Source organism: Lampetra fluviatilis, chromosome 51 (genome assembly GCF_964198595.1).
Source record: "Lampetra fluviatilis chromosome 51, kcLamFluv1.1, whole genome shotgun sequence".
In the NCBI taxonomy this organism is placed as follows: Eukaryota; Metazoa; Chordata; class Hyperoartia; order Petromyzontiformes; family Petromyzontidae; genus Lampetra; species Lampetra fluviatilis.
In genome coordinates, this window is record NC_136325.1 from 6,431,814 (window position 1) to 6,445,780 (window position 13,967).

A 13,967-nucleotide genomic window follows, 5' to 3' on the forward strand; every position below is an offset into this window, starting at 1 on the left:
GTAACTGTGTGCGCATGTGGGAATGCACGCGAACACGCACACAGAGAGAAAGCGAGAGAGAGAGAGGGGGGGGGTCTATGCAGCCCCCCAACTCACCAGGACCCCCTCCCCTCACCCCACCCCCCTCACCCCACCCACCCCCCTCACCCCACCCACCCCCCTCACCCCACCCACCCCCCTCACCCCCCTCACCCACCCACCCCCCCCCCAGTCTTAGCTCAACAAAAGAAATTGCAATTTCATTTTACGCCTTCTAAATCTCTCCCACCGAATTACAGAGAGGCTCACAAGACGCGGCCAGAGTTGAGTATCACGCCGCCCTAGTTTCGCGTACTCATCACACGCAACAACAACAACAACAACAACCAAAGAAACAAACAACAAGTGGCGGTGACATCACCACACAGCGCTTTGTGCCAGGCTAGGTGCAGGAGGTCACGGGACAGACCCGGGTGCCACGGATTTAATTGCTGTGCCAGGCTAGGTGCTGGAGGAGGTCACGGGACAGACCCAGGCACCACGGATTTAATTGCTGTGCCAGGCTAGGTGCAGGAGGAGGTCACGTGACAGACCCGGGCACTACGGATTGACTTGCTGTGCCAGGCTAGGTGCAGCAGGAGGTCACGGGACAGATCCAGGCACCACGCATTGAATTGCTGTGCCAGGCTAGGTGCAGGAGGAGGTCACGGGACAGACCCGGGTGCCGGGGTATGATGACTGGCTGAGGTGGCTGGCAGATGCACCGGTTGTGGCGGTGTTCTGAATTTTACCCACCCGGCGCTCCGCTCGTTGTTGTGAGCGTCGCTCCTCCGCCCTCCGCTGTTGTTGGAGGGCGACTGCCTCCAACTCCCCAGTAGCAGCAGCAGCAGCGTCCTTCACGAGCCTCCTCATCCACGGAGGCCGAATAATTGACACCGGCAAGTCAACTCAGCTCCACATCCTCCCGTACCACATCACCCCGTCTCTTCTCCAGCCCGTCGAACCCCCGTCGATCCGAACAAAACAGAAGCTGCTTGGCCATGCGGTGGTCTGGGCATGCTGTCGACGTGACACAACCAACGCAGCTTCGTCTGCCGGAGGAGCTCACTGGTGCTGGGAATGTGACCAGGTCGTACGAGGATTTGTGAGATCCTCGCACAAAGTAGTGTCCATCCCAAGCCTCATCCTCCTCCTCCAACTCACTGTGTGTGCCAGTTGTGTGTGGTGGTGTCACAGAGCACACAAAGACAAAGATCCCCCGTATAGCCTTTAACAGACTGTTGGGGCAAGTGCTGTTAGCGAGCAGCACCTATGAAGGCCGGCACGGCACACGAGGCAGTGGGTGGCCAGCGCCACGCCCGGCCGCCTTTGTCTCCCCACGTGGGACTGGTTCCGATAATCGTCACTTGGTCACAATCTTACGCAGTCACACACACACACACACCCCACACTACCCACACACAAGCGCACACACACACACCCCACACTACACACACACACAAGCGCACACACACACACCCCACACTACACACACACAAGCGCACACACACACACCCCACACTACACACACACAAGCGCACACACACACACTATACACACACAAGCGCGCACACAATCTTACGCAGTCACACACACCCCACCCCACACTACACAAACACAAGCACACACACACACACCCCACACTACACACACACACCACACTATACACACACAAGCGCGCACACAATCTTACGCAGTCACACACACCCCACCCCACACTACACAAACACAAGCACACACACACACACCCCACACTACACACACACACCACACTACACACACACAAGCGCACACACAATCTTACGCAGTCACGTACACACACACACCCCACACTACACACACACACCCCGCACTATACACACACGCAAACGCACACACAATCTTACGCAGTCACGCACACACACACACACAAACACACTCCAAGAAAAGAAAAAAAACATCACACGCACGCACGCGGCCCATGCTTATTTGTGTATTTATTAATCGGAATTGTTTCACCCACGAAAATCATCAACCGAGTCTCAAGACTCGCTGCCAGGAGAGGGTCTTTGTATCCTGCGTCGCAGTATCGGGGAAGGGGGGGGGCGATGCTTCCACACACACACACATCGATGCTGCTACACACACGCACACACACACATCGATGCTGCTACACACACACACGCACACACACACATCGCAAGCGGAGAGCGCGCGCGACAGATTCCCGACTGCACTGGGTGAGAAAGCTGTCGGCCCTCGGTCCAGCAGTGGATTTGCTCGGTCTGTTCGTGTTCTTCGATGAGGCTGTCAGCAGACAAAGACACCACGCGCTTCCCCACCCCGGAGAGCCTTTGACGGACTTTTTTGGGGTGCAAGTGCTGCATGAGGAGCACCTATGAAGGCCGGGGAAACACACCGAAGACAGAAATCCCCCGTGTAGACCTAACAGACTGTTGGGGCAAGTGCTGTTAGCGAGTAGCACCCTTGAAGACCGGCACGGCACACGAGGAGGCTGGGTGGCCCGCATTCCACGTCCGATGTTTACACACCGCACCAGGTACTCATTTGAGGTCGAGTCGACCTAGGGGAAGCCCAGGACCGGTTCATAAGAAGTCACCGTGAGCGGGAATCGGAGCGCAGCGCGCTAACCGCTACACTGTCGTTCCCCACGGACCCACTTACACACATTTCACACACGCACACACATTTCACACACAATTAGGAACGCTCACACGCACACAGACAAAGATGCCCCGTATAGGCTTCAAGGGAATGTCCGTGGGCCAAGTGCTGTTAGCGAGAGGCACATACGAAGGACGGCACGGACACGGGGACACGGAGACACGGGGACACAGAGACACAGAGACACGGGGACACACAGAGACACGAAGACACGGGAACACGGGGACACAGAGACACAGAGACACAGAGACACAGAGACACGGGGACACACAGAGACACGAAGACACGGGAACACGGGGACACAGAGACACAGAGACACGGGGACACGAAAACACGGGAACACGAGGACACAGAGACACGGGGACACGGAGACACGAAGACACGGGGACACGGGGACACAGAGACACACAGAGACACGGAGACACGGGAACACGGGGACACAGAGACACAGAGACACGGGGACACACAGAGACACAGAGACACAGAGACACGGGGTCACACAGAGACACAGAGACACGGGGACACAGAGACACAGAGACACAGAGACACGGGGACACACAGAGACACGGAGACACGGGGACACAGAGACACACAGAGACACGGAGACACGGGAACACGGAGACACAGAGACACGGGGACACAGCGACACAGAGACACGGGGACACACAAAGACACGGAGACACGGGGACTCACAGAGACACGGAGACACGGGGACACAGAGACACGGGGACACAGAGACACGCGGACGTGTAGATACAGAGACACGGGGGCACAGAGACACGGGAGCACATAGAGACACGGAGACACGGGGACACAGAGACACGGGGACACGGGGACACAGAGACACGCGGACGTGTAGATACAGAGACACGGGGGCACAGAGACACGGGGGCACAGAGAGACACCGCGACGCATTGACAAGGCGCATGGGGGCACGGGGAGACACGGGGACACACGGGGAGGAGGGGAAGCCAAAGTTTGAATAGGGAGCGAATTAAGAGTGGGGGTTGGGATGTGGGCGAGTGGAAGGAGAAGGGATTAAAGTGTTGAGGGTGCGTGTGTGTGTCTGTGTGTGTGTCTGTGTGTGTCTTTGTGTGTGTCTCTGTGTGTCTGTGTGTGTCAGTGTGTGTCTGTGTGTGTGTCAGCGTGTGTGTGTCTGTGTGTGTGTCTGTGTGTGTGTGTTTGTGTGTGTGTCTGAGTGTGTCTGTGTGTCTGTGTGTCTGTGCGTGTGTCAGTGTGTGTGTGTCAGTGTGTGTGTGTCTGTGTCTGTGTGTGTCTGTGTGTGTGTGTGTGTGTCAATGTGTGTGTTTCTCTGTGTGTCTGTCTGTGTGTGTGTCGGTGTGTGTGTATGTGTGTTTGTTAGTGTGTATGTGTGTGTGTTAGTGTGTGTGTATGTGTATGTGTGTGCGTGTGTGTAAGTGTCTGTGTGTGCGTGTGTGTAAGTGTATGTGTGTGGGGAGCGGTGGTGTAGCGGTTAGCGCTTCGCTGCGCTACGAACCCGACGAACCGGGTTCGAATTCCCGCTCACGGCCAACACCGGTGACGATTATCTGAACCGGTCCTGGGCCTCCCCTAGGTAGACTCAGCCTTAAATGTGTACCTGGTGCGGTGTGTGAACATCGCCACTGGGGAGACAAAGGCGGTCGGACGTGGTGCTGGCCACCCACCCCCTCGTGTGCCACAGTGCCGGCCTTCATAGGTGCTCGCTAACAACACTTGCCCCAACAGTCTGGGAAGTTTGTCTTTGTATGCAACCGATTAGGGGAGCGGTGGCGCAGTGGTTAGCGATGTTTACACATCGCACCAGGTACTCATTTGAGGCCGAGTCGACCTAGGCGAGGCACACATGCACGGCGTACGCAAACACAACAGCGCCCTTCCCTCTATCCTCTGTTGGATGATGTTGTTGTTTTTAACTATACTTCACCATGCCGGCCAAGCGAGTGTTTTCTTGCAAGGTGTTGGAGGGTGTTTTGAAGCGGAGTGCGCTAACAACAGCGCCACCGCTCCTCTGCGCCCCCCCCCCCAAAAAAAAATTAATAATAACAACACACTCGTCCATACACACGGTGGCCTTTAAAGGAGATACAATTGACGTTTCGGGCAATAACCCTTCATCAACACAGAGATACGCGTCTGCATTTAAGGCCACGCTGTTATGGAGTTTGTTGTTGTTTTTTTGCACCACTGCCAAACGCAGCAGCAGCAGCAGCAGCAATTACCCAAATAAGTAATGCGTGTGTAACAGGTGTGTGTGCGTATGCGTGTGCGTGTGTACGAAAAGCGAGGGAGCGGTGGCGCAGTGGTTAGCGCGCTGCGTGCGCCAGGTAACAAAAAAAAAACAGCGCCACGAGTTCGATTGCCATTCACGGCTACGACCAAACAAGCATCGGCGATCGCTCCGGACCGGTCCTGGGACCCCCTCCTAGGTCGACTCAGCCTCAAATTGAGAACTGTGCCCGGGTGCTGGTGTGTAGCAAACATCGCCACTGGGGGAGACAAAGGCGGTCAGGGCGTGGTGCTGGCCACCCACCCCCTCGTGTGCCGTGCCGGTCTTCACAGGTGCTACTCGCTAACAGCACTTGCCCCTACAGTCTGTTACAGGCTACACGGGGTATCTTTGTACAGGTGTGTTTGTGTGTGTGAGGCTGAATGCAGAGGGGGGAGGGTCGCGGGATGAGGGGAGGGGGTGGATTCATGTGGAGGGAGGGGTGATGAAGATAAAGGCAAGGGCGTGTGTGTGTACACGTGTGTGTACTTGTATGTAGATGTTTGTGTACACGTGTGTGTGTTCACGTGTGTGTACTTGTATGTAGATGTTTGTGTACACGTGTGTGTGTTCACGTGTGTGTGAATGCGTGTGCACGTGTGTATTTGTGGTGTGTGTACGTGTGTGTAGATGTGTGTGTACTTGTGTGTAGATGTGTGTGTACACGTGTGTGTGTGTGTACAGGTGTGCGTGTACACGTGTGTGTGTGAATGCGTGTGTACGTGTGGGGTGTGTACTTGTGGTGTGTGTACTTCTGTGTGTGGATGTGTGTACACGTGTGTGTGTGTGTACACGTGTGTGTGAATGCGTGTGCACGTGTGTGTGTACTTGTGTGTGTGTACTTCTGTGTGTGGATGTGTGTACACGTGTGTGTGTGTGTACACGTGTGTGTGAATGCGTGTGCACGTGTGTGTGTACTTGTGTGTGTATTTGTGTGTGTGTACTTGTGTGTGTGGATGTGTGTACACGTGTGTGTGTGTACACGTGTGTGTGGATGCGTGTGCACGTGTGTGTGTAATTGTGTTGTGTGTACACGTGTATGTGTGTACTTCTGTGTGTACTTGTGTGTGTGTGTGATTGTGTGTACACATGTGTGTACTTGTGTGTGTACTTGTATGTGTGTGTGAATGTGTGTACACGTGTATGTGTGTACTTCTGTGTGTACTTGTGTGTGTGTGTGAATGTGTGTACACGTGTGTGTACTTGTGTGTGTACTTGTATGTGGGCATGTGTGTGTGTGTGAATGTGTGTACACGTGTATGTGTGTACTTGTGTGTGTATACTTGTGTGTGTGAATTTGTGTACATGTGTAAGTGTGTGTACTTGTGTGAATGTGTGTACACGTGTATGTATGTATGTATGTGTACTTGTGTGTGTACACGTGTGTGTACTTGTGTGTTTGTGCTTGTGTGTGTGTGAAGGTGTGTAGGTATGGGAACAAAGATCCCCCGTATAGCCTGAATGGACTGTTGTCTTCATGTGCATGTGCGTGTGTGTGCGTGCGTGTGTGTGCGTGCATGTGTGTGCGTGCGTGTGTGTGCGTGTGTGTGCGTGTGTGTGCGTGTGTGCGTGTGTGTGTTTGCATGTGGCTGTGTGTATGTTGGTTGGGTGTTTCCAAAGGCTCCAGTTTGGCAGCGGAGGTCTCACTCCTAATCAGTCGAGCGGCATTATCTCTTCATCGGATGCGTAACGCTGCTGCGTGGAAGCTACCTGGCCTGTCGCTCCGCACGAAGCTCCGGGTCTTCTCGGCCACAGTCATTGCTTGCGAAACGTGGAGCCCTTTCAAAGGAACATCTGCGCCGGTTTGAAACATCCAGGCTGGGTTGCCTCCGATCCATCTCGGGTTTAACCACACCGGATTGTGTGTGGAGATCACAGATCATTGGAAGATCTGGACACGGTCCCATTATTGGAAGGCGAGGCCGCATTAGCTGGGTCATGGAGCCCGCAGACGCAGCCAATGCATGGCCAATCAGTTTCTGTTTGTCCGGATAGATGGGGGCTAAACGGGCGCGGCACGGGCCCGAGAAGAGATGTGGGCTTCTGATGTACAGAAAGAGCTGGAACTGAGAAGACTTGCCGATGACCGGTACCGGTGGTGTCAAGATCGGGCTCTGTGGAGGAGGCTCGTGAAGGACGCTGCTACTGGGCAGTTGGAGGCAGTCACCCTCCGGTAACAACAGAGGGCGGAAGAGCGACGCTCACAACAACGAAAGGAGAGCCCGGTGGATAAAACGCAGCAAGTTGGCACATGTGGTGCAACTGCCAGTCATCTCAGTCAGTCAACCTATGGCATCTGGGTCTGTCCCGTGACCTCCTGCAAGCAAAGAGCTTTTTGAAACTTTCACGTGGCCTCAATGCGCACTTAGCCTGGCACAAGCGCAGTGACGACATCACCGCCACTTAGTGGTCAATGGCGGTTGTTGTTGGTGTGTATCTGTGTGTGTCTGCGTGTGTGTGTGTATCGTATATGTATATCTCGTTGTGTATATCATGATGTGTCTCTAAGTGTCTGTATCTGTAGAGCGCGCTGCGCTACGAAACCGGCGACCCGAGTTCGATTCCCGCTCACGGCCGCCGACACACAGTGGCGATTATCTGAACCGGTCCTGGGTCTCGCCTAGGTCGACTCAGCCTCAAATGAGTAACTGGTACGGAGTGTATACGTCTCTGCACTGGGGAGACAAAGGCGGCCGGGCGTGGTGCTAACCACCCATCCCCTCGTGTTCCGTTCCAGCCATCGTTGGTGCTACTCGCTAACAGCACTTGCCCCAACAGTCCGTTGAGGCTATACGGGGGATCTTTGTCTTTGCGCGTGTTGACGTTCGTTTGTCTGTGCCCCCCCCAAGCTCAGTCAATCATCGAATCGTGCGCCTAGGTCGACTCAGCCGGAAAAAAAATAACAACAACAGAGTACCGCATGTTGCAATGATGGTCGCATCTGCAAGAGTCGAACCTTCGCAGTCCATTGGAGACAAAGGCGGTCGGGGGGGCGATCGCAGCGACGAAGCCGCCCACGCGGACCCATCACCACCACCATCACCATCACCACCATCACCATCACCACCTTCAACGACAATCTGAGAATAGATAGAGGCGCAGCCCTGCAACACGTGCCACCCCCACGTGCCACTAGTGACCGCTTGGGGTGGGTTTCTGACAGAGGTCGCAAACGGGTTTTGATTCCTTACCCGTACCCGTACCCGGCCGCACCAGGGTCGCAAACGGGTACCCGTACCCGTACCTGGCCGGGTACGGGTAACCGGGTATCGGGTAGGGTACGGGTATCGGGTTACCCGGTTGCGACCTCTGGTTTCTGACGGCGATCGGACGAACATCGCTTCGTGAACTTTCCTTGTGAACAGGCCGAGCGGGAATTTTAGACGAAATATTCGCCGGGTTCTTCCGAGTACGGAATGCCGTAATAAATTGATGTGTCGGTGGTTTTGTTGTTGTTGTTGTTGTTGATGTTGTTGTTGTTGTTGTCGCTGGGTCTAACGCGTGAGTCGGTGGGTTGTTGCCGGGAGGGAGCGGTGGCGCAGCGGTTAGCGCGCTTCGCTATGGACGCGCTCTCCCCTAGGTCGACTTGGCCTCAAACGAGTACCCGGTGCGGTGTGTAAACATCGCCACCAGGGGAGACAAAGGCGGTCGGGCGTGGTGCTAGCCACCCCCACCCTCGTGTACCGTTCTGGCCTTCATAGGTGCTCGCCAACGGCACTTGCCCCAACAGTCTGATAAGGCTATACGGGGGATCTTTATCTTTATTATTTCGTTGAGCTTCGAACCCGGCGACCCGAGTTCGATTCCCGCTCGCGGCCAACGCGAGTGACGATTACGCGAAGCGGTCCTGTGCCCCCCCAAGGTGGACTCAGCCTAAAATGTGTAAAAATCCCCACTAGGGAGACAAAGGCGGCCGGGCGTGATGCTAGCCACCCACCCCCTCGTGTGCCGTGCCGGCATTCATAGGAACCACACTCTACTAAACAGCACTTGCCCCAACAGTCTGTTAGAGGCTACACGGGAGATATTTATATATATATTGTTTTGTACTTACAAACATAAACACACGGAACATGTCTGTGATCATTGTAAGTACGCACATACGAGTTGAGAATACATGAACTTGCGTGTTTTGTATGAATCGGCATGTATGCTTGCGTATTCGTGATATGATTGTGGTGTATATTGTATGTATATGTGTGTGTGTATAGGGAGCGGTGGTGTTGTGGTTAGCGCTATGAACCCGGCGATCCGGGTTCGATTCCCGCTCACGGCCAACACCAGTGACGCTTATCCGAACCGGTCCTGGGCATCCCCTAGGTCGACTCAGCCTCAAATGAGTACCTGGTGCGGTGTGTAGTAAACATCGCCACTGGGGAGACAAAGGCGGCCGGGCGTGGTGCTGGCCACCCACCCCCTCGTGTGCCGTGCCGGCCTTCATAGGTGCTCGCTAACAGCACTTGCCCCAACAGTCTGTTAAGGCTACACGGGGGATCTTTGTCTTTGTGTATATATGCGTGCACCTAGCATGGCACAAAGATCCCCCGTGTAGCCTTGAGCACAGTCTGGGGCAAGTGCTGCGAGCGAAGACACGCTGGGAAGGTGCGGTCCTGTACCCCTTCCACGGCCGCCTTTGTCTCCCCAGTGTCACAGCGGCCGGGGGGGGGGGGGTCGAACTTAGATGGGGAGCGCGGTGCGCTAACCACTGCGCCACCGCTCGCCAACATGACACGCGCGCGACATTCCAAAGGTGGGAAAAACAAACAAAGATCCCCCGTGTAGCCTTAACAGACTGTTGGGGCAAGTGCTGTTAGCGAGCACCTATGAAGGCCGGCACGGCACACGAGGGGGTGGGTGGCCAGCACCACGCCCGGCCGCCTTTGTCTCCCCAGTGGTCGATGCTCACTCGTCACCTGCTGTTGGCCGCGAGCGCGAATCGAACTCGCGCTAACCACTGCGCCACCGCTCCACTAGAATTCGCGCGCGCGCGCGCGTTTGTTGGGGAGCGGTGGCGCAGTGGTTAGCGCTACGCTGCGCTACGAAACCGGCGAATTCCCGAATTCGGCCAACACCGGTGACGATTATCTGTACCTCAAATGAGTGCCTGGTGCGGTGTGTAGACATCGCCACTGGGGAGACAAAGGCGGTCGGGCGTGGTGCTGGTCACCCACCCCCTCGTGTGCCGCGCCGGCCTTCATAGTTGCTGCTCGCTAACAGCACTTGCCACTACAGTCTGTCAAGGCTATAGACGGAGCTTTGTCTTTTTACGTATGTATATGTGTATATGTGCGCGTCAGTGTATAGATACGTCCATACATTCAAGGACAATTATCCACACGTCCACAATACAATTACACACACACACGTCAATAAGACAAAGATGCCCCGGATAGCTTTTAAGACTGTTGGGGCAAGTGCCGTTAGCGAGCAGTGGTCACCCACACGAGGGTGTGGGTGACCAGTACCACACCCGGCCGCCTTTGTCTCCCCAGTGCCGGGTTCCGCAGCGCAGTGCGCTAATCCGCTACACTACCGCTCCCCGCAATACAAAGACAAAGAGCCCCCGTATAGCCTCCTGCAGACTTTGTTGGGGGCAGGTGCTGTTAGCGAGCACCGATGAAAACCGGAACGGTTCGCATGGCGATGGGTGGCCAGAATCCACCACGCCCGACCGCCTTTGTCTCCCTAGTGACGACGTTTCCACACCGCACCAGGCACTCGTTTCAGATATTCGATCACCGATACGCATCGATGTGCACGCGCCTCCGATGTACGTACGTTCGAAGTGGACACGCGAAAGTTTGCACGTCCCGCACGCGGCCATGGCTAGTGCCGGTCTGCGAGCACCTCTCCAGACGTGAACACCTCAGCATCGGTGGGGGGGGGGGTGGATGGGAGGGAGGCGGGGGATGCAGCGGTGATAGCATCCCCCGCCCGGCCGCCTTTGTCTCCCCAGTCATGCTGCACACACACACACGCACGCGCGGGTACAAATGCAAAGGAACGAGGTCACGCACCAAGAGAACTAATATTTTTTTCACCGGAAGCATATGCGCATGAACATATATATATAAAACGAAGACAAAGACAGTTCTACATTGCCGTGTCGCCTTCAACAACTGACTGTTGGGGTAACGCACACGCACACACATACACGCACACACACACATGCACACACATACACATACTCACACGCACACACATTCACACACACACACATACACATATACACACACACACATACACACATACACATACACACACGCACAAACACACTCACACACATACACACGCACAAACACACTCACACACATACACACACACTCACACATACACACACACATACACACATACACACGCACACACATACACACACACACACTCACATACACACACACACATACACACACACACATTCACACACACTCACACACATACACACGCACAAACACACTCACACACATACACGCACAAATACACTCACACACATACACACGCACAAACACACTCACACACATACACACTCACACACATACATACATACTCACTCACACATACACACATACGCACACTCACACACATATACACATATACACACAAAGATAAAGATCCCCCGTATAGCCTCAACAGACTGTTGGGGCAAGTGCTGTTAGCGAGCGCCGATTAAGGCCGGAACGGCACACGAGGGGGTGGGTGGCCAGCACCACGCCCGACCGCCTTTGTCTCCCTAGTGGCGATTTTTTACGCGCCGAACCAGGTACTCATTTGAGGCTGAGTCGACCTAGGGGAGGCCCAGGACCGGCTCAGATAATCGTCACCGCTGTTTGCCGTGAGCGGGAATCGAACTCGGGTCGCTGGAATCGTAGCTTAGTGCAGCGCTAACCGCCACACCACCGCCCCGCATATACACACAGACACACACACATACCCAAATACCCCCACACACAGACACACACACAGACGCACATACACACACACAGACACACATACACACACAGACACATACACACACAGACACACACACACACACACTACCGCTCCCAGTACACACATACGTACAACCGCATCATACAGATATACACAAAAATATACATAACTACATAAGCGCACACTCACTCTTTAAAACGCATTCGTAGACATAAACGCGCATACACACGATAAACACACGTAACCAAGCGTATACACTCATGTGTGTACACACACACACAATGCTGCACACTATATGCACACACCATTACATACACGCACAACACACTCACGCGGAAACACACACACACACATGCGCGTTTTACACACGCACGCACGCACACACATCCGCCCACATACACACACACACACACCCACCTATACAACCGTACAAACACACACACACACACCCACACAAAGACAAAGATCCCCCGTATAGCGTTCAACAGGACTGTTGGGGAGGGCAAGGGCTGTTTGCGAGCAGCACCTATGAAGGGGGTGGTTGGCCAGCACCACGCCCGACCGCCTTTGTCTCCCCAGTGGCGATGTTTACACACCGCACCAGGTACTCATTTGAGGCTGAGTTGACCTAACACATAGACACACACACAGACACACACATAGACATACATACACACACATACACACACATATACACACATTCACGCGCACACATAGACACACATACACACAGACACATACACACACATACAAACACACATAGACACACACATACACACAGACACACACATAGACACACACATACACACATAGACACACATAGACACACATAGACACACACACACATACACGCGCACACATAGACACACACACATAAACACACACACACATAGACACATATACACATACACACACAGACACACACACATAGACACACACACATAGGCACACACACATACACATCCATAGACACACACACATAGACACACACACATAGACACATACACACACACACACATAGACACACGCACATAGACACACACATACACACATGCGCACACACACCCTTACATACACGCACACACATACACACACACATACACGCACACACATACACGCACACACATACACGCACACACACATACACACACACACATAGACACACACATACACATACATAGACACACACACCCTTACATACACACACACACATAGACACACACACATACATAAACACACACACACACACATAGACACACACATACACACACACACATAGACACATCTACACACACACATAGACACACACACATACACACACGCACACACACACACATACACGCACACACACACATACACGCACACACATAGACACACACACATAGACACACACACATACACACACATACACACACACACATAGACACACACACATAGACACACACATGCGCACACACACACATACACATAGACACATACACACACACACATAGACACACACACATAGACACACACATGCGCACACACACCCTTACATACACGCACACACATACACGCACACACATACACGCACACACATACACACACACCCTTACATACACGCACACACATACACGCACACACATACACGCACACACATACACGCACACACATACACGCACACACATACACACACACCCTTACATACACGCACACACATACACACACTCGCGCGCACGCTCTCCCCCACACACCTGCTTGCCTCCCCATCCTTAAATTCACTCCCCACACCATCGCTCACCTCCACCGCTCGCCTCGCTCGCCATTGGCACTGTGGCTGAGGGGGGGAGGGGGGCACGGAGGGTGGAGGCGGTGACGTCACACGCCACCTCCTCCTCCTCCACCTCCTCCTCCCCAAACGCACAGGCAAGCGAACCTGTTTGACAGACTCCAACCACGGGCTCACGGAGGTGATGGGCGGTGCCTTGACGTTGTAACAGACCAACCACGCATCCAACGCAACGCAACCCAACCCACCGTCCCACCTATCCTCCCATCCATCCCCCCCCTCCTCTCTCGCTCATTCTCTCCACCCCCACCCACCCACCAA

General features: G+C 54.2%; 1 long non-coding RNA gene across 1 annotated transcript; it reads right to left on the minus strand.

The window, feature by feature from the left end:
* Nucleotides 1-1,966: 1,966 nt before the first annotated feature.
* LOC144948908 (uncharacterized) lies at nucleotides 1,967-13,918 on the minus strand. Its single transcript, XR_013640213.1, has 4 exons — nucleotides 13,659-13,918; nucleotides 10,730-10,912; nucleotides 7,908-8,031; nucleotides 1,967-2,393 (listed from the first exon to the last, which is right to left on the minus strand). It is a non-coding gene; the product is annotated as an uncharacterized LOC144948908 (long non-coding RNA).
* Nucleotides 13,919-13,967: the final 49 nt, after the last annotated feature.